The 27,239-nt window shown below is 42.9% G+C and overlaps 1 protein-coding gene across 1 annotated transcript in view; it reads right to left on the bottom strand.

Moving 5' to 3' along the window:
* The window catches only part of T265_04573 (hypothetical protein), a gene marked incomplete at both ends in the record, with an annotated part of 86,832 nt that overhangs the window by 29,637 nt on the left and 29,956 nt on the right, over positions 1–27,239 (bottom strand). The window lies entirely within an intron of this gene.

Here is a 27,239-nt window from a genome sequence, read left to right as displayed (position 1 = left end):
CTTCTCAACAGAAATATGGATTCAATGCTCACTCCGTGGTTTTTTATATAACACTAGCACTAAGTAGGCAAACGATCAAGTGCACAACACCGAAGTTGCTTCCAGCTTGGTTGCACTTTCAGAATACAATTTTCTTCTCCATGAAAGGATATCGCACCAGCTACCGGAGACATATTTTGTCTTTTTGGTGAAATTGGTATCCATTTTAATGATCCCGGAGTACTTATCTGGAATTTTAGAAATTTTCGAATGTCAGGAGTCAAGTCAGAAATCCTCCAGGAATTATGATGTAATGGTTTTACTACTCAGTCAACATGCCAGTATAGAAAAGGAATACGGAAGTTGTTTATAAGTGATGGACCGACTGGATAATTCACCATGGTAATACGAGTCCCCTCGCAAAAGTCGTCGTTCTTCATCAGATAGCGAGTAGGGTGTTTTAAAAGCAAGATGGTTGTCCAGTTTTTGTAAATACGATGCAAATGAGAGTTTTGCTTCCTTGTCCAATGGTCTGTAACCGGTCAATTGGTATTTTCTAATAAGTAACTCTGCAGCGAAGGCCTCCTTTCTTTCACTAGTATCAGACCATACTCTCGCGCGGATGAGAGTAAAAAAAACATCAGCCGTTGCAACCTCCTTACGCTCGGATGTAAAGATACTCAAACCAACTTCCCCAACGGCACAGCAACTCATCAAAGGTACTAAATGGCTTGCTGACAAAAGTGCGTCTGTATAACAGTACAAGTTATCTAGTAGGGAGTAGACTCAGGTAAAGCCCGGTTTGTCTGCATGCATTTAAGAACCGCGATCCACAGATCCATTCAGTGAGACAAAGGTGTACGTGAACGGTCTCTCAATGAAGGGCTCTTTATAAATGAAACAAGGCATTTTCTGCCAACTGGTCACTTCAAATATGGCCAAACGTTACGGCCGATGGAAAATGTTGATAATAAGGCCACGCTCAAGTTCGACCACAAATGCTTCCCTGATGTAATTCCAGGTGACATTTTCAAGGCAAAATCTTCCCAGTTTCTACAAGCCACCGAGGATGAATGGCTGTATCCAAACTACTAGTTAGGAGGTGGCGGGTTTGAAATTCCCTGGAATTTTGTGAGATACGCATTGCTGATGATACCCAATAAGGGTGAAACAGCCTACGTGGCTTCTCGCGGTTTCAAATTAGACTGGCTCTATTTACAGGACGCGATATCCGTTGGACACTTCCAAAATGTCCTCACACTACGCACAATTATGCAAAGTCTTTGGATGTATATACTACGTGGAAGTGAAATACTTTTCGGGCCAAGCCAAAATGAACTTCGCTCGACATGTGCTGCCTTATTAACATTAAAACTGACTGACTACGCGGCGTCATAATATGCGTTCCTTGCCAAGAGGTAAAGTTAACTTCAATATAAGGAGCACATTAACAACATCGGAAGGTAATCAAAACTTAGCTGAGAACTAAACCGAACGGTTTAGCCCACCTGATCACAGTTGAAAATTGTTTCAGCGAGCGCAATAGTAAGAATATCAGTACTCACTTTTTAAAATGAGGAGGTGGCGTTAACTACCCTGGTCCTAATTTGGCTTGTGCGGAACGAATGCTCCTTATATGAGTGTAGATGTGATACGGCTCTGTCAATAGTCAGAAAATGTTCAATTCAGACCTCAAAGCTGCTCAGAATAACGGTGCTTTGGGTGGAATAGTTCAACTAGCCAAGAAATTCAGTTCCTCCTTCCTAGCACTTGTTCGAGTTTTACTGAAACCATATTGGATTCTTGTTTACTGTGGCGAAAACTGTTCAGCGTTTCCCACTAAGAATCATCGGTGATGCAGCCATTTGTAAAACGCGAAGTCATGTCTTTTGAGAAAAAACATGCTTGTTTCACGATACATTAGGAATACTAGGGTCATTGGAAAAACTCCGACAGACCGAAACCGGTTTTGATCTTCTGGGACGCATAACGAAGATGCATCCATCATTGTCACCATCCTTATTCAACATTTGGCTATCTGTTTAGACATATATATATCGTTAACCAGTCATCTGCACATTACAGTTCATATGAGGCCAAAATAACACCAAAATGGATACATCGTTCTTCTGCAACATCATGTGCCGTTAAAAGGCTACATCTTTCTGGACACCCACTGTGCAAAACGCAGTACAAAATGCAGCAACCTACAGTCGGTAGTTCGAAAGGAACATGTAGTAGACCTAAAATGAATGAATGAATTCCTAGTACGTTTTATATCGGTTTTATGTGAACAGGGTGCCTTTCAACGTGTTCACCTCTTTGACACTGGAGCATTCTGTCTCTCTAGATCATCCCGGTATGATACTTGGTTAAACACTTCCCTTATATTTCCACTCTACCGGTAAAATTAACTAAATAAGTGGATTCTGTTACTGTTCTGTAAATGAAAAAACATCGCCGGCCCTTCGTGCATAGTTCATGAGATCATATTTACTTGGTGCAGTCGGTCGCTCCGTTAGACTACAGGACTGAGTCTCTTCATCTTAGCAATACTACTGAACTGAAAGTTTGAGAAAGATTTAGGGGATTTGGATTCCGGGTAACTGAGTATCGATTGTTCAGATACTTGATGTAGTGTCGATTGTTGCGTCCCTGTTGCACAGTAGGCCGTGTTCCTTGTTCTCTTGCATGCATGCACACAGTCCGTGTTCGGTTTGTCGTGTCCCGGAAATAGGTTTGTTGACCTGATCAGAGTTGACCAATCAAGCACTGCTGACCTTGAGCAATTACCAAGCAAGAAATTGACCATACCAGCGGCGTGTCCAAATTCGAGTTGAGTGCATCACCAATTTTATGACACCATGTGTGTGGGCACATGCAGATATCGGATCTCATGGCGCTACATCTGCGAAATGCTAGGAGGGTGCCTGATTTGTAATGTCCATCACTTAAAAAGCAGTCTGAGAGAACTGGATTGCTTTTGATCTCCCCAATCATCTCACAGATTCTCGGTGCGAGTTCACATGTTCTGTCACTATCCGAATGATTAAGTTTACTAGCTTGTGTCCGATGCTGGTATACATCACACTAAAAGCCCACCAAAATATCCTCGCTGGGCTGGCTGAGAACTTGTACCACATTCAGTTGAATAGCTTACGAATTTAGAGAATGTCAACATAATACTGAACGACGTCAAGTCATGACACCGGCATCAAATGTGTCTGCCTTGAATGTGAGTGAGATCTCGAAATTTACACCAGCAAGCGGAGAAAAATGTTGCCTCTTATGCACAATTAACGTTTCGTCCATTAAGTAGCTCGATGCTCATTGGGTGTAGCATAGAATAGTGGTTAATGTCACGTAGGATCCATGGCAAAAGTCAGTTCGTTAGAAAACGTTTGTGAAAAGTCAGCACGGCTAGCAAGTACCATGACCAGTCCGTCTGCAATTTTCTAGTTTCACTCGAGTCACCTCAGAACAAAGCCTCACCGGAGCACTGCCTAATGGAGCCAGGATTATCTGCGCCGCTAGTTGTTCAACAGAAAGGTTTCGTTGACAGCCTTCTATAAAGCAGACAAAACTAAAAACTTGGAAGATGCAATGTTTGGTAAAACTAGCATTCCAAAGCGATAACGTGACAGGGGCTGTGCCACAAGCACAGCTATCTAGCAGCAAGACTGTGTCAGCCGTTGACGGCATGAACTATTACAAAGAACAACAGTCAAATGTTTCTTTAACACATGTTCACCTGCAACTACGGAACATCCAGGCATAATGCGGCCTTATCCGCACCAACACGTTGACGGGCGTTTTCCGGACTCGCTGAGCCAGGTGAACCCTAGTCCGACTTTGCGAGGCAGTAAGAACTCAGTCCGTCCAGCCGCAGGCGATGTACCATCGAGCATCACTTTACATCACTCAGTGCATTGCCACGAGTAGCGGTTAACAATGTATATTCATATGTTTTCGTACATATATTCATATACAACACTATATAACGCTATACCGAATCAAACATTACCGAATCCCCAACGTCCTATACAAATTCTCATGAAGACAATAGTCGCCATAGGGAAGGACTGCCACAAAAATACACGTGAACTAAAGGTCCCAAACACGTCCTGTGATGAAGGCGGTCCCAGCTGACAGAACGTCTCCCCTCAAACGTTCCAAATGTGTGTTCCGATTTAGTTTAAAATCCTGACATCGTGTGTTTGCACAGACGCACACATTAAATCTGTTTCAAGGACCAAATTTACACGACGTTTTCAGTATTACTCATAGGGTTGATGAAAATAATGGCTACCCGAGGCCATCCACGTCAGACAAAAATAGATGGCTTGGATTAAGAGCAAGACTTTAATAGCTGTCTTTTGACCTGTATTGAAGTTTTGTTAACTCTAGTGCCACTGCTGTCCGCTGGATGTCACGGAATAATCGCCTCAAACCTGAAAATTTTAAGTCTGATATTCGGGGATCAGTTAGTTAATTTTCCATCACCATCCATCATCCTATTTCAGCGGTCTTTGTTGTAAGATCTGCGATCGGTTCTTCAGTCATGAAATCCTCACCACCTCAGTCTCCGTGGATGAATCTACAAATCGGAGATGTAAAATCTAAATTTAGTTCTGGGAGAAGAGTGGTAGGATGGCTCTTGAAAGATTATGGAAAATCTTCCACAAAGTACTTTCCAGAATGAACCAACCTTCTTAAAGAACACGGTGAGAAGTGACTCTTGTTAATGGATTTAGATCGTCGTTTGTTACTTCATGTCAGTTTTTTGTGTTGAAACCCTGTGAATTCGGAAATGTCATTATGATCAATCCCACTGAAGCCATACAGGAGTAAGTTCTGCTTGGGATTTTGGAAAGAAGAACATGCTGTCGTACAATCCACCATCTATTCTGTATAATTTTTTTTCCGTTTCACTTGAAACTGCCTTTCTTCTGCACCAGAACAAACACTCCGTGCTTCGACTGCATGGTTAGACGGAAGATGCGGCCTTTTGTTATGACTGTCAACTTCTCCTTTTCCTCTATCTGGCACAGTTTTTTAAAGTTACTGTCCTCTGTTCCTATTAAAACTACCTTACAAAATCTGCAAACTTCTCCAATCTCCCCCTCCTCTGTCTCATTCGTTCTTTAACCGATTGTCTGGTTTGTCACTTGGGCCATCTTCTTTTGTTTTCCCACTGGAAAACGTGCCCATGCACGAACATGTGTTCGCGATCATTTAAGCCGTCTGTCACTAACCCGCCAACTCACAATGGAAGTGGATCACAGTTTGCGGTAAAAAGGAATGTGTGGACCGATTTTTCTGTTATATTCAATTGATTTCCAGGATGTCGAAAATATCACACTTACTTGACAAAGCACATCATTTATGGGCTTCATGCAGCTCGTTACCGGTCTCGCTCTTCTTGGGGCTCGGCAGATTGACGTTTCAATCATTCTTACGCTCTGCTTGAACATTGAATCGCATTTAAGCGGAGAAATACACCAACTTATCATTAGGTTGGCCCTGATGTCAGCTTATAATCACTGTGCCGAGAGTATACATGGCGCGAATATATACCTCGATACCGCAGAAACCATGACACCTAAAACACAATGCAGCCTTTTTGTAGCACATTCAGACCGAGAGTTTCCGCTGGGGTTCACTCTGGCTTTGACATCAAATTCAATTGCAAATGAGCAAGCGAACGTTTTCTCTACTGCGGCTAGTGAAATGTAACTTGTGTCCGAATGTTTTCAACAGTTTTCGACGGATGAATTAGAATTGTGCGTTTGTTTTGGAATGAATGCTCCAGATATTCTGAAAAATATCTAACTGGCACAAACCGTCAGCCCGTATGTCGCTTTCCCCAACCCCAGTCTCCTAAACCACCAAGGACTGAAATGTCTTCTCCTACCCTCCTAAAACCGAAGGAAAACCAATAAGGCAGTTTGTCAGGAAGGCAGATTCCCAATAAGCAGCCAAAAAGTGCTCACATTTGTGAATTGAAGATAACACAGTGCACCGCCTCATCCTCTGAGTTAGCTGAGTTGCCTTTACTTGTTTTTTCAACGGCGTATCAAAGGCTTGCTGACAAGGCATTTTAATTGCAGTCACAAGGAGTTTGCTAAAGTGAGCGATTATGGCTAGACTTGTGAAGTATGTAGAGCAATATTTAACTGGTATGATTCATAAGTATCTTGCTGTTTCTTCTCGGATAGCAAACTGACTCCTTGATGGGTGTGTCATCNTGTCTGCCTTGAATGTGAGTGAGATCTCGAAATTTACACCAGCAAGCGGAGAAAAATGTTGCCTCTTATGCACAATTAACGTTTCGTCCATTAAGTAGCTCGATGCTCATTGGGTGTAGCATAGAATAGTGGTTAATGTCACGTAGGATCCATGGCAAAAGTCAGTTCGTTAGAAAACGTTTGTGAAAAGTCAGCACGGCTAGCAAGTACCATGACCAGTCCGTCTGCAATTTTCTAGTTTCACTCGAGTCACCTCAGAACAAAGCCTCACCGGAGCACTGCCTAATGGAGCCAGGATTATCTGCGCCGCTAGTTGTTCAACAGAAAGGTTTCGTTGACAGCCTTCTATAAAGCAGACAAAACTAAAAACTTGGAAGATGCAATGTTTGGTAAAACTAGCATTCCAAAGCGATAACGTGACAGGGGCTGTGCCACAAGCACAGCTATCTAGCAGCAAGACTGTGTCAGCCGTTGACGGCATGAACTATTACAAAGAACAACAGTCAAATGTTTCTTTAACACATGTTCACCTGCAACTACGGAACATCCAGGCATAATGCGGCCTTATCCGCACCAACACGTTGACGGGCGTTTTCCGGACTCGCTGAGCCAGGTGAACCCTAGTCCGACTTTGCGAGGCAGTAAGAACTCAGTCCGTCCAGCCGCAGGCGATGTACCATCGAGCATCACTTTACATCACTCAGTGCATTGCCACGAGTAGCGGTTAACAATGTATATTCATATGTTTTCGTACATATATTCATATACAACACTATATAACGCTATACCGAATCAAACATTACCGAATCCCCAACGTCCTATACAAATTCTCATGAAGACAATAGTCGCCATAGGGAAGGACTGCCACAAAAATACACGTGAACTAAAGGTCCCAAACACGTCCTGTGATGAAGGCGGTCCCAGCTGACAGAACGTCTCCCCTCAAACGTTCCAAATGTGTGTTCCGATTTAGTTTAAAATCCTGACATCGTGTGTTTGCACAGACGCACACATTAAATCTGTTTCAAGGACCAAATTTACACGACGTTTTCAGTATTACTCATAGGGTTGATGAAAATAATGGCTACCCGAGGCCATCCACGTCAGACAAAAATAGATGGCTTGGATTAAGAGCAAGACTTTAATAGCTGTCTTTTGACCTGTATTGAAGTTTTGTTAACTCTAGTGCCACTGCTGTCCGCTGGATGTCACGGAATAATCGCCTCAAACCTGAAAATTTTAAGTCTGATATTCGGGGATCAGTTAGTTAATTTTCCATCACCATCCATCATCCTATTTCAGCGGTCTTTGTTGTAAGATCTGCGATCGGTTCTTCAGTCATGAAATCCTCACCACCTCAGTCTCCGTGGATGAATCTACAAATCGGAGATGTAAAATCTAAATTTAGTTCTGGGAGAAGAGTGGTAGGATGGCTCTTGAAAGATTATGGAAAATCTTCCACAAAGTACTTTCCAGAATGAACCAACCTTCTTAAAGAACACGGTGAGAAGTGACTCTTGTTAATGGATTTAGATCGTCGTTTGTTACTTCATGTCAGTTTTTTGTGTTGAAACCCTGTGAATTCGGAAATGTCATTATGATCAATCCCACTGAAGCCATACAGGAGTAAGTTCTGCTTGGGATTTTGGAAAGAAGAACATGCTGTCGTACAATCCACCATCTATTCTGTATAATTTTTTTTCCGTTTCACTTGAAACTGCCTTTCTTCTGCACCAGAACAAACACTCCGTGCTTCGACTGCATGGTTAGACGGAAGATGCGGCCTTTTGTTATGACTGTCAACTTCTCCTTTTCCTCTATCTGGCACAGTTTTTTAAAGTTACTGTCCTCTGTTCCTATTAAAACTACCTTACAAAATCTGCAAACTTCTCCAATCTCCCCCTCCTCTGTCTCATTCGTTCTTTAACCGATTGTCTGGTTTGTCACTTGGGCCATCTTCTTTTGTTTTCCCACTGGAAAACGTGCCCATGCACGAACATGTGTTCGCGATCATTTAAGCCGTCTGTCACTAACCCGCCAACTCACAATGGAAGTGGATCACAGTTTGCGGTAAAAAGGAATGTGTGGACCGATTTTTCTGTTATATTCAATTGATTTCCAGGATGTCGAAAATATCACACTTACTTGACAAAGCACATCATTTATGGGCTTCATGCAGCTCGTTACCGGTCTCGCTCTTCTTGGGGCTCGGCAGATTGACGTTTCAATCATTCTTACGCTCTGCTTGAACATTGAATCGCATTTAAGCGGAGAAATACACCAACTTATCATTAGGTTGGCCCTGATGTCAGCTTATAATCACTGTGCCGAGAGTATACATGGCGCGAATATATACCTCGATACCGCAGAAACCATGACACCTAAAACACAATGCAGCCTTTTTGTAGCACATTCAGACCGAGAGTTTCCGCTGGGGTTCACTCTGGCTTTGACATCAAATTCAATTGCAAATGAGCAAGCGAACGTTTTCTCTACTGCGGCTAGTGAAATGTAACTTGTGTCCGAATGTTTTCAACAGTTTTCGACGGATGAATTAGAATTGTACGTTTGTTTTGGAATGAATGCTCCAGATATTCTGAAAAATATCTAACTGGCACAAACCGTCAGCCCGTATGTCGCTTTCCCCAACCCCAGTCTCCTAAACCACCAAGGACTGAAATGTCTTCTCCTACCCTCCTAAAACCGAAGGAAAACCAATAAGGCAGTTTGTCAGGAAGGCAGATTCCCAATAAGCAGCCAAAAAGTGCTCACATTTGTGAATTGAAGATAACACAGTGCACCGCCTCATCCTCTGAGTTAGCTGAGTTGCCTTTACTTGTTTTTTCAACGGCGTATCAAAGGCTTGCTGACAAGGCATTTTAATTGCAGTCACAAGGAGTTTGCTAAAGTGAGCGATTATGGCTAGACTTGTGAAGTATGTAGAGCAATATTTAACTGGTATGATTCATAAGTATCTTGCTGTTTCTTCTCGGATAGCAAACTGACTCCTTTGGGAATTGATGGGTGTGTCATCTTCAGTTCTGAGGCTCACAGTTGAAAGAATTACGCGCCTTCTAAACTGTCTCATCAAACTGAACGATTCACCTTGGGTGGTCTCCCATACGACCAGTGCCGTGTTGTGAGACGGTAATCCGCAATCGTTGAGGAAGGTTTGTATGACCACCTGACGGACCTCGACGGGGGATAAACCGGTCGTGAACTGTTGAAAAGTTTTTAGCAAACTTACGAATGTTGTACCTCTTTGAGTTAGCATTTTTGTTATCGATAAAATCACACTTATATCTCAACAAGTGATTTACCGCCACCATCCATAAATACGGTTAATACATCTGGACTTATCGTAAGCCTGCTGAAAATTCCTTGACAGCCGATGATTGATTTCACCCTTTTTGGGGCTCATAAGTCAGGGGACGTCCTCACAAAACAAGATATTCAGCTGGATTCAGTCGAGTCTCCCGTCACCAGGGAATTCGTATGCAAATGAGAATATGGTTGATGCATCTAGCTTACACCCTACAAGTCGCAACGACAGTTGGGTTTCCACACTGCAGCATATCTTAACTAGTTTTGTCTCGCTCTAATTTTGATGAATGAGAAGCGCTTGGACAATGTTCTTATTACCAGATGTATCTTAGTGCTCGGACATCTAAGTTAGGACCAGATAACCGGAAAGCTATGCAAGCAACGGTCATGCATTTGCTGCTTCATAGCTATTCCTTTTCGCTTAAATCTGAATAGACAGGAAATGAAGCAAAGCATTCCTGTACCTCTGTCAACTCTGAAAGCTCAGGTATACCGTCCGTCTATAGACAGTCTGATGCTATGAAACAAATTCTGCTCGCGTTTGGTTATGCCGGATTCAACTTAAAATGGTAGCTTGAGTCCTGGGGCTTGACTTTTGTTGACAGGGTTCTCGACTTTCTCTAGTCCTTTCGAAGGGTGTAAGGAAAATAAAACAGTTGTTTGAAGCAAGAGAATATTCGGGAATTTTTAACTGAGATTTCTTCCTACGAGTGAAGCCAATCTATACTGAAAAGACATAAACCACTGTATAAATGTTCCATCCTTATTTGGAATCATCAGTTCCCGAAACTCCAGGGATTCTGGAACCCGCGACCCACCGGCTAAGAATTCGAATACTCAGACTTTGGACCAATAGCGTCTGATCAGCACTGTGACTAATTCGCACTTAGGCAGGATAAATGCGCACTGCTGCTGACTGCCAATAAATGCGAAACAGCTGTGCAGTGCTCTTCGTTTTTTCTGGCTTCACTCAACAGGAAGAACTCTCAATTGAAAATAAAACAGTACTCCGTCCCTATAGAAGACCCAGTTGAAACCGACTGAAAGCTCAAACGCTCTGGCAGGTGTTTTCGTTGTGCGTTTGGATACTTATATGCTGACCGATGGTGTTTGGCTCTAAAAATATAAGCCTTCAACTTGTAACAATGTTGCTCCCGGAGTGCTGAAAACGGATCCGATAGTTTTCACACCGAGAATCTCACAAGCCCGAGAAGAAATGGTCTCTGTAGAGGGGTAGTCGCTATAGAAAATCGTTTTGTGGGGCGTTTTTTCCGCAAATTATTGCGGAATTTACTAGATTTTACCAATTAGTGAATGAATTGCGTAACACGTTTGCCTATAAATTGCGTGGTCACAAACTCTAGCTAGCCGGTGAACTCTAAGGAATGTCTTACAGTTCAACCGAGCGATAATCGGCAAAATACGTTACCCGCCCAAATGTCCGCCAGCACTGGAATAGAGAAACTTATCAATTCTACACCATCAGTCTGTTGGTATGGCACACAGTGCATGTGAATTTAGCATCGGCCTTGCATAGCTTTTGTCACTCAGTAAGTTGACCAAGTGGAACGTCTAAATCTGAGTTGTCTTCGCGGCAGTGTTTAACTGAAACACTGGTTGACAAAGACAAAAGACACCGTCAATTTGCATCAAAGTTTGAAGTGTTGCGTAGAATCGATCTACTGAAAAAGGTCCTTCAGGTTGCGAGCTACGGAAATCGAGTGATCGGATACCGGTTCCTCTGCGGGCTACCGCACAAAGGGATCAAATAACGCCCATGGCTGGCCTCAGAGGAGTTCCTCCGCTTTTTCGTTTCAGATTTTATTAAGGGGGAGGCCGGCTACTGTGCCTTCTTTCAGTTTCTTCACCGGTAACTTCTAAATTTTTGGACATAGTTAGACGGCTACGAATCTATCATAAATTCTGAGGTGTCTGACAGCAAGCCCTTCATTTTGTTCAGGAAGGTGGCTTGTTTTATGGGCCTTGGCATTCGTCTAGTGGTGGAGTGATTATATTTCTGGAAGGTTCCGTTCGGTTAATCGAACACCACGACGACATCCCAGTATGATTAATATTTTTTGGGAAACATCATTTGGAGTAAGTCTACGAGAATAGGAACCTGAGTGATGTATATTTAGTGGCATACCAGGTCCCATACGGCAAAACGTTCTGGTATTTTCTTAACTGTCTGAGTGGAACAGTTCAGATAGAATCAGCCTGGGCGTCATTTCTGTGCCGTGAGGATAATGAGTGAGTCACAACGCTAATAAGATAACCCTAACCGTTGAGCGTTTCGTTATCATTTGAGTCCTTTACTGAATGCCACACGGACAGTTTGTACAGTACACGAACTGTATATCTAGAGGCTAGAAAGTATGGGTGAAAGAATCCGCCTACTGGATGAGCCATTTGGGTTATCTTCAACTATTACCTAAATACCAACAAGACGCTTTCCGATTCTTTTTGTGGAGAAACTAGGCGTTTATTCGCTTTTTTGATGCAGCGCGAGTCAACATCTATTCTCACTGATAAAGATTAGCTAGTTCTACGGATAATTCACTTGCTGGAGCGTATCTTAGGCAGATTTGCTGCGTAGTGGCTTCCCTATTGAAATGACATCTTGATAAATTCATCAAATATATTTGAGTCAGCAAACGTGTCTGCGTAATAGGTGGTACTTATTTCTAAACCTCTAATAAATATGCTTACATACATCCTCCATTTTCAATTCATCCCTGGTCACATCAGCGAGCTCAGTTACTCGGTACACTTGGCTTTTCATTCTTGATAGCATAGCTTGGGACGAATATATGTTGAAGTTATTCCGCACTTACTGAAACCGAAAATCGGTGGACAACCTGATTTGGTGTATCGTGTTTAACTGCCAGTCGTTACCACAAACAGTTTTAGGTAGAAATGTCCCGTTTTCAGGCCTTCAGTCACCATTCGAATTCTCAAGCGCTCAGTAGCTCCCATCGACCTAAATGAAATTACCGGACTCAGCTAAAAACCACATTGTGGTTGATGCAGAAAAATTAGGCGCCGTTCTATGCGCGCCGGAAGCTTATGTGATCCATCCTCGGAAAATAAAATAGTACTGGAGCTATATGGATACTCGCAAGCCTTGGCATCCATAGCACGTGACGTAATGTGCCTCGGCGCTTCCACGAGGACAGATGCTGTTACGAAGGTTTAACTTGTCAACGTATTCCCAAAGACTCATTTCCAGGATTACATAAATGAACACACAAAGCAACCTCAAAGGTGAGTCATCTAACCAAACAAACAGCAGGTATTCCGACTTATGTTGATAAATAAACCATGTAAAGAACTAAATACGTAGATATCTCGATCACACGAGCTCTACCAGACGAAAGATCAATGGGCCACCAAAACCCAGAATGCGAACACAACGCAAACCTTAGAAAGGAGTAACTAGGGGTACGCGATGGGTCACTCTAGGTAGACTTCAATATTACAGCCTCTCTGATGTCATGTGCTGACCACTGAAACTGACGTTTGATTGTCAAACAACAACAAAAGGCCTATTTAAATAAAGTCATAAATTTAAGGATCGACAACATTAGATGGCAGTGTGACAAAATTGTAGCTAGACCGAAGCCCTAAAAGCTAAGCGTTATGGTAGTATCCTGGCATAAAACCACAGAGATATAAAACGCGTTTCGTGTAATCTAACGGTTGCTTTCATGAACAAATAACACAGTAGTTGATAAACAAGATATAGGTGCTTCAACGGAATCCTCATTCAGATGATTCCCCTGAAGTGGAGATAAACATAAGTCCGCAATAATTACTGGGATCCTTGACCAATGAAGTAACTAAATCGGACTCTCCAATACTTGCCCAGAGGATCGGCAGAATTTTCAAGTTAACCGCAAGATATGGCAAATTTTGACCGCAAGTCCTATTGCTAAATGAGGATCGATGACAGTCTGTGGGAAAATATATTTCATGGATTGTTAGGCTTCTTCCATACGAGAGAAACAACTCAGAAAAATGTAAATCTCGCACTTCTTTTAGTTGCCAACGAACTGGTGGACTCATTAGGTTGGACCAAGGTGCCCATCACCAACAGTGTGGTAATTCTTGGGATGTGTGGTTTACTGGCTTCCAGACTGGGTCCAGACTCAGAGTTCCCTTATTGGTAGTCACCTGGTTATCCGGCACTGGTTCAGACTGGGCGCTGATTCAGATATAGGCAGACAAATAGCAAAAGGTCGCGTGTCAGTTGAACAAAAGAAAATCTCATTAATGACTGTATTGTGACAATACGCAGCGTCATCGTGCTTGGGCGTAGAGTCCAATCAGGCGTAGGAATGACAACAGAGGGAAACGTTGGGAATTACCGCCGTGAGCATAGAACTTCTTGAGGAGAAACCTGACCAGAACATATCTGGAAAAATAACCCGTGGTTCGGGTTGTTATATATTTTCTCCTAGGTCCCACGTGTTTGAGACTCGACCTGATGTTCAGTCTCTCTAGCGAAAAATATACATACAGGAAAGCAGGATGCCAATCAAGTTCCACTTTCAACCTCATCGCATGCCGAGACTGCGAAAAGAGTAAGACTGCGTAAGAGTAACGAATCACTGATGCAGGGACTAAGGGTAATGCAGAGGATAACCATGTGTGGAGGACTCGAACAAAGTGGAGAAAGATGAGCATGCAAATGTAATAGCCAAGTACGGTATTGTTTCCGGTACGGAATAAAAAAGGGTTGTCTGTTGGTCCTTGTCTACAAAAGAATTTTTCCTGGCGGTATCTAGATATGCTTTGAAATTAACAGTGCCTTTTATACACATTGATTTACAAGCCGGATCTCACAAAACGGTATCGATATTGCCTTGGTGAGGAGTTCCCCTTTTTCAGTGAAGCCGAATCACCTGACTACACAAAATTGTTGTGATAACTTGTGGAATCCTTTGTGGCTGTTCCTAACGGTCATCATTCACACGTCACAGTAAATTGTCACCTACTATGTTAAAAGTTGCATTGTAGTCTGCTTTCTGGATTATTTCTGGCAGTGAACTACCGTATCCCTTCAAACTGAAGTTGCACCAGCTCTCGTTGATAAGAGAATCACGTATTCTTTCCGATAAATATATATTCGGCGATCCCCTCCTGGTAAGAAACCTCCCAGTGAGGCCTCTCCAAGCGTTAGAGACATGTCATTCAGCATTTGCTTTCAGGCGTAATCGCTTGTCAACGCAAATGGCTCCTTTTTACAAAAAATTCCTAAGCCACTCATTTTTTGTTCAGGGATTTGAGATACAATGTCCTAGTTCGTTTGTCTGTTTGTTTGATGCATCATATTGAGCTCTTTTTTTTAGCCATTTGCAATCACAACGATACCCGGTTATTGGCCGGTCTTAAACACTCAACAACCAAGCATGGCACTTTATACGCCAGTTGACGCATTAAACTCTGCCTGCATTATCATGTGCGTAGCAGAACCGGAAATTTTTTCATCCGCCTGTCAACTGTCAACAGCCGCTCACTGCACAGTACAAAACTGGTTCTTTCGGGCTGCTACACGTCACAACCAGAACACTTACCAGCCGCCGGGCCAGCTAATCACATCACTCAAGTGTGAACATGTTTGCATGTTCAAAATTGGAAATACAGTGGCGTCCAGCGTGCGCTGGTGGGTTGGTGATAGAATGCTCAGGTCGCATGCCAAATGTGTGTAGTCCGAACCCCGGCACGACCAAGGATATGCACTGAAAATGAGCTCTGATAAAAGCGAAACCCGAGTCCAGTGCCTCGCCCCTTTGGTATGGATTTACCAAAGTGATTGCGCCAGGAAATAAAGACGACTGCTCAAACGACAGTTCTGTGAGCGTGGGTCCGCAAATCCCGCCACCACTACATTAATATTTGCTGTGTAACAAACATGCTATCAACAGGTGGTTCTTTCTGAAGACACCTCCAAATGAAATCACGTTATCAGACTATCAATACACTGTGGTGTAACGAGTATGTGTACTGTGTGTACTGGTGCAGTGTCAGTGCCAAAAAGGATATTGTTAAGGTTTGTTGTTAGAGTTGTTGTAAGGGAATTAATCCTGTGCTTAAAAGCCGAGAGATGCTGCAGTGTTTTCATTCTTGATGGCAACTACTAGCAGTTTGGAAATGTGCACTGATGATGCTCCGAAACAGAGAAGATAAAACCGTACCGTGTTTTCTAGTGACATGTATCCTCCTAAAAAGCGAACCGCCCCTAAACTACTGCTTAGCTTTGTAGATCCTCCTCTGAAATACGTATATGCGTGTGGTAGGGAACCAGCCCACGCTCGATGGCTGTCACGTTCGCTGTGGACTGGTGTGTGAATTAAAGTGTGACACCCAGTGCTCCCTGTTGGACTGAATTCAAATTCAGCATTATCCTGCGGCGCTCAGTATCCGCACAATGGAGTTGAATTTTCGAAAGTTATGACGTGTCCCCCTGATGGACTGAAACAATCATGCAATTGAGTTGAGATTACCAGTCCAAACTTCTAAGCCCCACTCAGGCATCTCGGGGTCTCAGCGATGCTGGGAAATTATCCCACAGCCAGGGGCACGGTTGCTTCAGTGAACAGTGAAAGTTGGTGAGCTGCAAAAACATGAACGTAGATTAGGACGGTTTTTGGTTTGAGCTCAAACACCACAAAATGCAACATTCTGGCGTAGAGAGGTTTTACTCCAATCCAAGTATTTTGTAGCCGAGGGCGTTGTGCGGGTAACGAGCACCTTATCCTGCTCACTGAGCTTTAAGTTTCCCACATTTGGGAACTGTAAGGTTAGAACCAAGGTGATTTCTGTCTAGCGTCGCCCTAGCCAGCTAATACTCACGGAAAAAAACATTAAACTTCATGCACTTGAACATTATTTTTTCGGCAACTTCATCAGCGCACTCATATAAAACAAACGTTGAAATCCATATGGCTCTCACTTTGTCCCAACAAGTTATATGGAGAGTAGCAAACAAAATGTTCACAAGGCAACATCCTCTCCAAAAGGGCAGTCCGGCAAAGGGACAGTCACCTCGAAAAAATGCCACTCTCCTTATTGCAGCGACACGATTATAAATGAGTAATCACGCAATTAGCGAATATACGCTCATCTGCAAACTACTTTGGTTCTTTCGAGAGACTCACCTGGAACCCAGCGGAATCACTCGTTTATGATGTTCTCAGGCAACTGAATGTGCTGCACCAGGCCGCCTCATGTTTCAGTTGCTACGATATTTGAAATTTCGCGACACGTATATACTTGTAATGTACTACTAACAAGGTTGCTGAAAATCCATCGACGCGGAGGTAACTGCGTCAGGAAGTGAGTCGGCCGTGTGGGATTGGACATGTTAACTCTGCGGCGTACACGCACAGGTGCAGTACCAGCTAAGTTGCGGTAGAACCACCAGCGATTGGTAACCATCATGGCGGGTACATCAACTATGCAGCATGCACAATACGGAACCACTGGGGGAACTGGTTCTCCAAAGACAGGGGTTCAGAATAATATCCGCAGATACAAAAATAAAGGAACCTCATGAGCCGAAGCTCAATAGGCTGGATCATGCATCACCAATACGTATAATTCAACCAAAATGGCAGTTACTCTATATTACACAACCCCAAAAAACAACAATTCAGATACACAATGAACTGAATTTTCAGCTCGGAAAATGCTCTCTGACAGTGAGCTGTCCAAGTCACATCGTTGCTTCACAATTAGAATGGCAGTATGCGAGAATTCGAATAAATTACTCAGCTGATACGTTACCACAACGGATGAACCACTTGGACCACTCAATCAACATTGCATTACACACATTATGATACCGTTTATTTGAGCTGCTTACAGCCTATCAAATGGAACTCGTAGACTCAGATCTCCACGCTGCTCCAAAACTTCGCCAAACACCAAAACCCAGGTAGAGGGCCTGACCGGGATTTGAACCCGGGACCACTCGCACCCTAAGCGAGTATCATACCCCTAGACCATCAGGCCACGTGCAACTAACAATGAGGCTTGTAGCATAAATACAAAAAACAACGGCCAGACGTAATTCCAGTCTACATATTACGGCGAAAATAACACCAACGCCAGTGCGTGATCGAACTGAACCTATTAAAGCAAACCCAAAGCATGCTGGAGAGCAGTTGATGCAGTTGCGGCATAAGTTTGCAATAACAGTCCCTTCATTCAAGCCACACAAGTTGGCGTCATGAACAAGCAATTTAAATGACTACCGCATATAGCTCAGCACTATGTTATTGGTATCGATAGGGCTTCGGAATACGGAAAGTTGTCCTTTTCATTTACTTCAATGATCGGTTTGCTCTAAAGTACTTAGCAAGTAAACTTCTCCATATGGTGCGTAGGGGCAACATTTTTGTTGAAAAGTACTGGGAAGATACTTTTGTTGTAATAGGAAAAGCACGTCAAGCGTATTCATGTAGATCCGCTTCATAGGTAAAAATCAAAGTGCAAGTCTGCCATCGAATTTAAAGCACAACGCCCTCCTCCATAGAAACGACAGGAACCTCCAAACGCCAATAGTTGGATTTCTCCTACTTCGTCTATCATTTGTGTTTTCCCTAAATTGGTCATTTTCCGATTGGTTGCATTAATTCTTCGATCTTGAGTTCAAACCTCCAGGCACAATTGGCTTATTCGGAACATCGTGGTTAGTGTCCAGTTGATAAGTATTTTCTTAACTTCGAGACTCAGAGGGGGCAGGTTTGACTGATTCCACTCCGTTAACTATATCAATGAGCACTATGATGATAGCCAATCATGTTAATCGAAGTGACAGAAATACCAATACTAGCATCTGCATTCTAGCGCATAATTGGTGTTGGATTACCTGCACTCATCCACGTGGAGTGAAGTCATCTTAATAAATCGGACGACCGGATAATTCAAGCGGCTTATCATCGCGGTTATGGTGGGGAGGAAAGAATCCAGCATCAATGGTTCCACTTTGGGTGAGATGACGCCTTGAGTGGTGAGAGAAAAGGTGACACATTCATTTCGGCACGTATGGTATACCTCATTTAAAGAGATGTTAGGATAAATGTCCTAGGGACTGGTCTATACCTTTCCGTCCAATTGGTGTCACTGACGAACGGCCAGTGACTCCAGCGTCTGACTATCGCCCATCTGATCATCACATCATCCCTCCTGGGTGTTATGACATCCCCACTGATAGCAAAATATCCCCGTCTATGATAAGAGTATACTAATCAAATATTACTCTCTCGCTTTTCTGAGTGAAGTACTTCAGATGGACTTTTCGACAAGTCGCAAACCCACGGAGTCATCCAAATTTTCATTGAGGAACTTCAAGCCTGCACTCAAATGCTCCACCCTTAAGAGAAAGCCAACGATCGGCGTTAACTCAACTCAAGTTTGCTGCTAGTCACCGCGACCTGCATAAGCGGAACTAGTACGTTTATCTGACACGAAATGTAACCGTCGCTGTGAAAGGCGGTTTGAAATTTTTTTTTACAGAAAAACGGAAACTGCGTCCACCTGATGAGAAGAATGAATCTTGTCGTGGGCTATCGAAAGTTTTCCCACAAGCTTATGAGTGACGCGTTACGTCCAGACAATGTATTGCAGTACTCGAATGTCTCGAAAATCGTGCCATCTTAATTATGAGGTCTTCCTGTGCAGTGCATTCAGCTGGAAAAGAACATCAACTGGATTCATTTGAGTATCCCGTTAAAACCAAATTGATTTATTGATAGTATTCGGTGCAAAAAACTGATCAGTTTAACGCACGTGGCATTCCACGATACTGATTCTACCACAAACGAAAATCAACTTTTGTGGTTCACTAGTTCTTCATGAAATCACCCTTCTTATCCACGGAACCCATCTACAACTAAGAGAAAAAGTGGAATAAATCGGGATTTGCCAAGTGTTTCCTCCTCCGTAGGTTTGCTTTGCTTGGATGAAAGGTACTGGCAACAGAAAAGCAAAGAGATCGAATAGACAAAAATGAACTCATTTGTCGGCACTAAGCAAATTCTGGAAGCACTGGGGTATGTGAAATCCTAGTCGAATATGCTCAAATTTTGCGTATTTCCCTTTAGCGGACTGGTTGCTTCCCAGCTACCTTCCGTGAGAGGTGCGGATCGGATCACAATGCAGGCGTAGTTCCCGAGTTTCCGTCAACCTTATATTTTACCTTATATTTTACCCAAATTGGACAGATTTCGATAAATACACTCATTAGAAAACCAATTTGAGTAGCAACTGAAACATGAAACGAACTGGTGCAGCACATTCAGTTGTTTAAGAACATCACAAATGAGAAATCCAGCTAACTGGGTTCCAGATCAGTCTCTCGTCAAAACCAGATTGGTGCGTAAATGAGTGTATTTGTCGAATCTATACTACGTCCTCATTTGAACGAGTAAGTTTCGATCCAGTGAAATTTTGGATGAAGTTATTTTCACAACTTGTGCATCATTCTGGTTTCTCATAAAAATAGATGCGGAAAGACCGACAAGTATGTTCAGTGTTTGTCACATCTTTTACTGTTTCAGTCTGTCGCCAGTGCATATTCCGGTCCTTTGCGTCACATGATGGATAGCTCGTCTATGAAGATAGACATCTAAACCACGTTGATTTCTGTGGTTTCACAAATTACTGGGCAACAGGGGAACAACAGAGAGTGGAGTCATGATGCGAGACTACCTATGAGTAAGCAAACAAAGAGTTAAAATAAAACTGAATTACAAGCAAAAGTGACAAACGGAAAATGACCAATTTAGGGAAAACACAAATGATAGACGAAGTAGGAGAAATCCAACTATTGGCGTTTGGAGGTTCCTGTCGTTTCTATGGAGGAGGGCGTTGTGCTTTAAATTCGATGGCAGACTTGCACTTTGATTTTTACCTATGAAGCGGATCTACATGAATACGCTTGACGTGCTTTTCCTATTACAACAAAAGTATCTTCCCAGTACTTTTCAACAAAAATGTTGCCCCTACGCACCATATGGAGAAGTTTACTTGCTAAGTACTTTAGAGCAAACCGATCATTGAAGTAAATGAAAAGGACAACTTTCCGTATTCCGAAGCCCTATCGATACCAATAACATAGTGCTGAGCTATATGCGGTAGTCATTTAAATTGCTTGTTCATGACGCCAACTTGTGTGGCTTGAATGAAGGGACTGTTATTGCAAACTTATGCCGCAACTGCATCAACTGCTCTCCAGCATGCTTTGGGTTTGCTTTAATAGGTTCAGTTCGATCACGCACTGGCGTTGGTGTTATTTTCGCCGTAATATGTAGACTGGAATTACGTCTGGCCGTTGTTTTTTGTATTTATGCTACAAGCCTCATTGTTAGTTGCACGTGGCCTGATGGTCTAGGGGTATGGATACTCGCTAGGGTGCGAGTGGTCCCGGGTTCAAATCCCGGTCAGGCCCTCTACCTGGGTTTTGGTGTTTGGCGAAGTTTTGGAGCAGCGTGGAGATCTGAGTCTACGAGTTCCATTTGATAGGCTGTAAGCAGCTCAAATAAACGGTATCATAATGTGTGTAATGCAATGTTGATTGAGTGGTCCAAGTGGTTCATCCGTTGTGGTAACGTATCAGCTGAGTAATTTATTCGAATTCTCGCATACTGCCATTCTAATTGTGAAGCAACGATGTGACTTGGACAGCTCACTGTCAGAGAGCATTTTCCGAGCTGAAAATTCAGTTCATTGTGTATCTGAATTGTTGTTTTTTGGGGTTGTGTAATATAGAGTAACTGCCATTTTGGTTGAATTATACGTATTGGTGATGCATGATCCAGCCTATTGAGCTTCGGCTCATGAGGTTCCTTTATTTTTGTATCTGCGGATATTATTCTGAACCCCTGTCTTTGGAGAACCAGTTCCCCCAGTGGTTCCGTATTGTGCATGCTGCATAGTTGATGTACCCGCCATGATGGTTACCAATCGCTGGTGGTTCTACCGCAACTTAGCTGGTACTGCACCTGTGCGTGTACGCCGCAGAGTTAACATGTCCAATCCCACACGGCCGACTCACTTCCAGACGCAGTAACCTCTGCACACGTCCCCAACCCAGAGAACCACGCCACTAGCACCACCGTTCGGTTCACGTAGCCCTTTTTACACGGAGGGCAGTGTGGTTTGAAACGCGGCATGTGAAGCATGCATTGCGCAGTTGCTGCGGAAACACGGTTATTAGAAGGTTAAACAACCAAGAAACTCGGTTATATGGCGGTTCTGATAGTGTGAATACCCAATTACTAACCATAATAGATCCTTATTAGACGGTTATTTAACCGCAGTTGATCTAACGCTAGCAGAATCACTTTATGCATCTGCTGCCGGTACGAGGCACGAAAACAAAAGCGGGACTTCATCGTCAGGCTTGCGGGCTGTCATTTGTTGCTCATGTTGTGGCCTTCGAGGGTGACAAAATTCAATCAGACCTATCAGGACCAGGACTACACGAACTGGAACGTTTTGCACACTGATTTGGTTTGAGATGCCGAAGAACTTTCAGTAACCTGATTAGTAGTGTTCTTTCAATGATTATGAATATTCTAGGAACCCGGCCCTTAGTCCAGACCTTTAAACTGTAGTCAAACTGCCTCGTCGAATCGTGATCAATGCTGTTTAACTGCAAACTCATGGACTGACCAACTAATGTGTTCTCGTTCCATTTGCGAGCATATTTGAGCCTAGCTGAGCTTTGGCATTTGCAGACTCGATATGCCTTTCAAGTTCCTTCGATGTCGAAATGAACTCAACGGTTTGAAATAGCTGAAAAATGGTGAGATCATGTGGAGAACACATTGTTCTTTAGCCAGAAGACATAGGATCATTATGACATCCCCATTCAGAATCCACGATAAACTACTCGTTTTCTCTGGTGATGCTTCCTCGATTAAAGGAAGCTAGATGTTTTGATAATTGAAATGCCACTGCTCCATAGTTCGCCAGCACAATGGATCTAATGGTTTCTACTCACACACGATTTAGTAGCAGTACAGAACATTCGACGTAATTTGATAGCACTGCGTGGTCGCCGCTTTGTATGTATTTTCCACAATGGACGGTAAACGCTGTATGATAGTGGAACTGTTTTCAGGTCACACAGTGTCCTTCAGACAACCCAGTCCTTCAGAGTGAGCTGTATCCTATAGGCACACACCTAACATAGTTCACTCACCGAAAATAGCCTGGGCAGCTGGAAGTTGCAAACTACTGTTAACGACTCTCCACCGTCTTTGGCCTCTACATTGTTCACTCGTGCATCATTTGCTCTCTAGGGAATCCCTCATCTATGATACACATTACACCAAGTTTGAGCAATCTCGCTTACGCAACCTAACCAACAACACTAAGTATATGTGATCTGCGTACCGATGTGATCAGCTGTCCGTGGGTACATATGTACCCACTAGACAGCATACGCAGAATCATACGGGAGTGCTCTCAAACAGATGGGACAGCCTATATCACTGTAGCTGGTCCAGTGTTAGAGGAAATGTCATTCCTATTCTCGGGTGCCGACGGACCCCTTTAATCTTGTACTCGTCATTCATGATTCGATCAACTGATACATTATCATTCACCTGTCTCCGGTTCACTCAAGACTCTACGTTTTACCACTTTTTGAAACTGAGCAGCTGACTTCACGTTATTCTGTCAAATTGTTCTGCTTCCTTGTGCTATTGAACTTATAATGAGGAACTTTTGAAGTTTCGAAAAGAAATTCGCGGCACGAAATCATTCATAAAGCCACTAAACCACTCAGCAGCAGCAACACTCGATATGGACAACGCAACATCGCCTTAAACTGAGTCAGCATGATCAAAAGGTAATCAGGATTTCAGATTCAGCGCTGCCCATACATTGTACCGTTGGGAATATAAGTCAACTATAAAGTAGATGAAAATTAACTGAAAGCCATTTGACAAAAAAATCCATATTGCGGCACGACTCCGTCACAGGAATCATATTTCAGTTATCCGAAATTTTCCCCGTTAGAATAGACGGAACTCTGTCCGGTTAAGCTTCGCTCCAGACTATTGCCCAGCAGAATGGAGCTCGATTCACTAGCCGATGCTTTCTCTGTGTTTTATGCCTTCCTAACCCCAAAGCACTGATTGCACTGCGTAGGAGAAACAGAATCGTCATGTTTTCCCTACTCACCATCCAACAATCCAGTCCAACCCCGTATTGAATGCCCACAAACCCAGAGGCATGGTTAAAAGTGGTTAACATCTGTTTCGATGTTAACTGCCTCCTAGGAGGGAAGCTGTTTGTTGACCATTAGCTGCGGTGGCATGAAAGTAGGGTTTTCTATTTTTCACATTAAATCTATGGTTAATAGGCTCGTTTAAATTGATGAATTTTTTGGGAACTTGGACAAATAAGAGAGCTGTTTTGGTCAGCTATCCTGCTAGTACAATGTTTAACGATCCAGACATTTGTGTGTGGTTACTTCGTAGCAAAGTGCCAAACAACTTGCGAAGAAACCAGGTTTCTGGTTGATGGAAATGCAAGATGAAGTTCACTGGGGTGAATGAAACTGACGGAACAGTTAAGGACATCTGATGCTGAAAATCTGCAACAAAGTTAGGTCTTCAAAACACCTAGATGAAAGACATCGTCAGACGTTTCCTATCTGGGAACTGTTCTAAAGGTTCAATAAAATAGCACCACGTATTTGAGGGCGAGTAAATCAAGCCAAGTGGAAGAAATACCAAAGACCCGAGAACCAGCAACTCCATCGCGTTGTACTGTTGATTTGTACGGTTCTCTGTATCGTAACATTCCCAATGGTTTTGCAGCATTCTTAGAGCATTTGGTGACTTGACCGCCAAGTACGACTTAGAAAGGCACATTGGTCCGTATGTACATGACTTGCAACCGCAGAATGTCACTATGTTTTACTATGTGTCGTCATTTACATAATTTATATGGTGACACTCATGCTTAAGAAGTTTGCACAGGGTTTACAATACATCCCTTCGGTGAGCAATTTCATCGCAATACGATTGTATAAATCCAGTTTAACGGAACCTCACCGTCAGGTAGATGAATTCACCATAGCATGACACTTGAGCTCGATTCCGGCCGACACACTTATGGTCACGTTAGAAAGGATTATACACAACACCAGATTATCCTCCTTGAACCCCATCTGCAATATGTGGGTGGCACTTTGCCAGCTCCTCAGTGAGAGCTTGAGAAAGATCAATATTTCAGACGCGGGCTTACTAACTGGAAGGTTTAAGCCCAACCTGGGTAACTGAAATGACCTTCCCTAGACTTGGGAATCTCAGTCCTCATGTTCCCATCGTGTTGGACAGCAGCAAAGAACGAACAAGGTGTTACATCCGAACGATTATTATTGTCGTTAATTATGTCTCAGCTTGGGACTTACGAATAGTTTGGGAACATTCGGCAGGGCGTTTCGTTCTGTTTACCTGTGCAACTGCTGATTCACTGCCTATCCCTTACGCAGCTGGAATCCTAAGCATTGTTTACTGGAAGCCATCTTGGGTGAGGCAGTGTATCAGAGTCTCAGCAGCCGCGTTTAACCTGGCCTACCACATTAGCACAGGTCATGCCCCAACGGACGGAGGGGATGCCACTGAGCATTCTTGGCAACACTTGTGCAACACTTGACAAAAACCGTTCCCACTGAATCGAATAAAACCTATGGGCTAACAATATTTGTCTTCTCTGGTGGCTGTACCACAGGTGGAATTGCTTTATTCGGAACATGACATAAGCCAATTTCGACACTTCTCGAGAGGGCAGTTTTCAAACTGGTTACTTCGGGAAGAACAATCCAACCACGTGGTACATACTAAATCAATAATCTATTGAGTAGACTGCAGCGAAATACGCAACTCAGTCATCGCGGACCCAAAAAGAGCTAAAGAAAGGTAACCTGCTTGGGTGTAAGGAAATGCAGTGTTCCCATATCAGTGTCACTCTTAAACAACAGCAAATTTGGCGCCTTACTGTAAATGATTTATATACTGGATGTGACTGATTTCGGTTTGCGCTAATGGTCCATACCTTTGTCCTTTTCAGGGGAGTTCCTTCAAAACGGAACAGGATTTCGCGCAGCCAGAAAAGCGGGTCAAGAAAAAGTCAGCCGAGAATACCGCGGGAATACCGGTTTATCGCGAAGCTAAAGATTATTCAGAAGTAAGGACCCCGAAACATTGTTCTTAATTTTACCAACGGGACGAATTTATGCGTAGTAAATAAAGTAAATGGGACCATACTATACTTCGCCATATTAATAAGGCTTGCAAAGTAAAGCCCAGAAAACTAGCCACATTTTAAAGAACGAGAACAAATGGAAGTTACCATTTATTAGTCTTGAGTAAATAATGACCATAACCGTATCTGATCGCTAAGTATACAGTATCTGAATGATAACTCAAACGTCGTTCCCTCTATTCTCATGATAGAGAAACTTCTGTGCGGACGGTAAATGATATTAGTTTGGGGCTCAGAATGTGTTCATATCACAGTTGTGATGCGACTTTTGGCTGCGAGCTCTTCCGTAATAGGGAACAGTGGGCGTCTGCCTTGAGCAGGGTAGTTGAAACGATTTAAGTTGGTTGTATAATGCATGCACTGCCAACGGGTTAGGTTTCTTTCAAATTTGTTCCTCTTTCAAACTGTCTGTAGCTGAATACGAGGTTTCCAGGATTGTGGGATCGTCCGTCGTTCCTAATGCCTTCATAGAATCGTGTGCTTTATGGGGTGACACTTGACGTTTCGAGGAGAACGAAAAATTCATGTGCGACCGGCTTCGCTTCCTTCCAGACTACACCCTAGGAGCTACTTCCTTTACAAATTGAACTTGAGCCTTCTACAGGGGAACATGTTGGTAGCTCAGGTAGCGTTGTGTCAGCCATCGCTACGCACCACTACGCTCCACAACAACGTACCAATGATGTCATCTCGATCGGTGATGAAATGCTTGCAATCAAATTGCCCAGCTCAGCGAACAAGCTTTGACGATCAATGTGTTTTTGTATAAATAATAGATAAATAATAAAAAAATGAAAAATAAAATGAATAAATAGATTTTGTGCGGATTAGTTTTCTATAAAAAGAATGTATATTAAGACCAATAAACAAGCATAAGGAAGTCATTTATTTTCCCTTCAACTGAGTTACAGAATTCTTCTTGGTTGTCAAATGATTTTCAGTTGTCTCTCAATTTCAACCGATGAGAAACCAGAAAACTAGGTTCCTTCTGATGATAGTACCTCTCTCTTTCGGTGCATTTTTGCAAAGAAGTACAGTGAAGCGATAATTGGTTCTCCTAACTTTCTTACCTTTCACATCAACGGTTCTATTGGTACTCAAGTGAATAAATATATCTTTGTGTGATGCACTTACTTCTTGCACTCTAATCAACTATTCGTCGACTGCTAAAGAGGATACCCTTACTGTTTCACCATGGCATACTCATAGCATATACATTAGTCACTGTAGCTTACGTGCAAAAGTCACATTTTCAAGACAGATTTGCTCATTCACCCTGAAGTTGAAAGTGTACCAGCGGTAGAAGGATTGCTTCTCACCTCGCTTTATTGTGTGCTCTTTGATTGTAGACGAGGTAAAACGACACAAAACTGGATAAAACTGGCATTTTAACATGTT

This window comes from Opisthorchis viverrini (genome assembly GCF_000715545.1).
Source record: "Opisthorchis viverrini unplaced genomic scaffold opera_v5_77, whole genome shotgun sequence".
In the NCBI taxonomy this organism is placed as follows: domain Eukaryota; kingdom Metazoa; phylum Platyhelminthes; class Trematoda; order Opisthorchiida; family Opisthorchiidae; genus Opisthorchis; species Opisthorchis viverrini.
The sequence above is the reverse complement of the archived record's forward strand: the minus strand, read 5'-3'. Positions and strand labels throughout refer to the sequence as shown.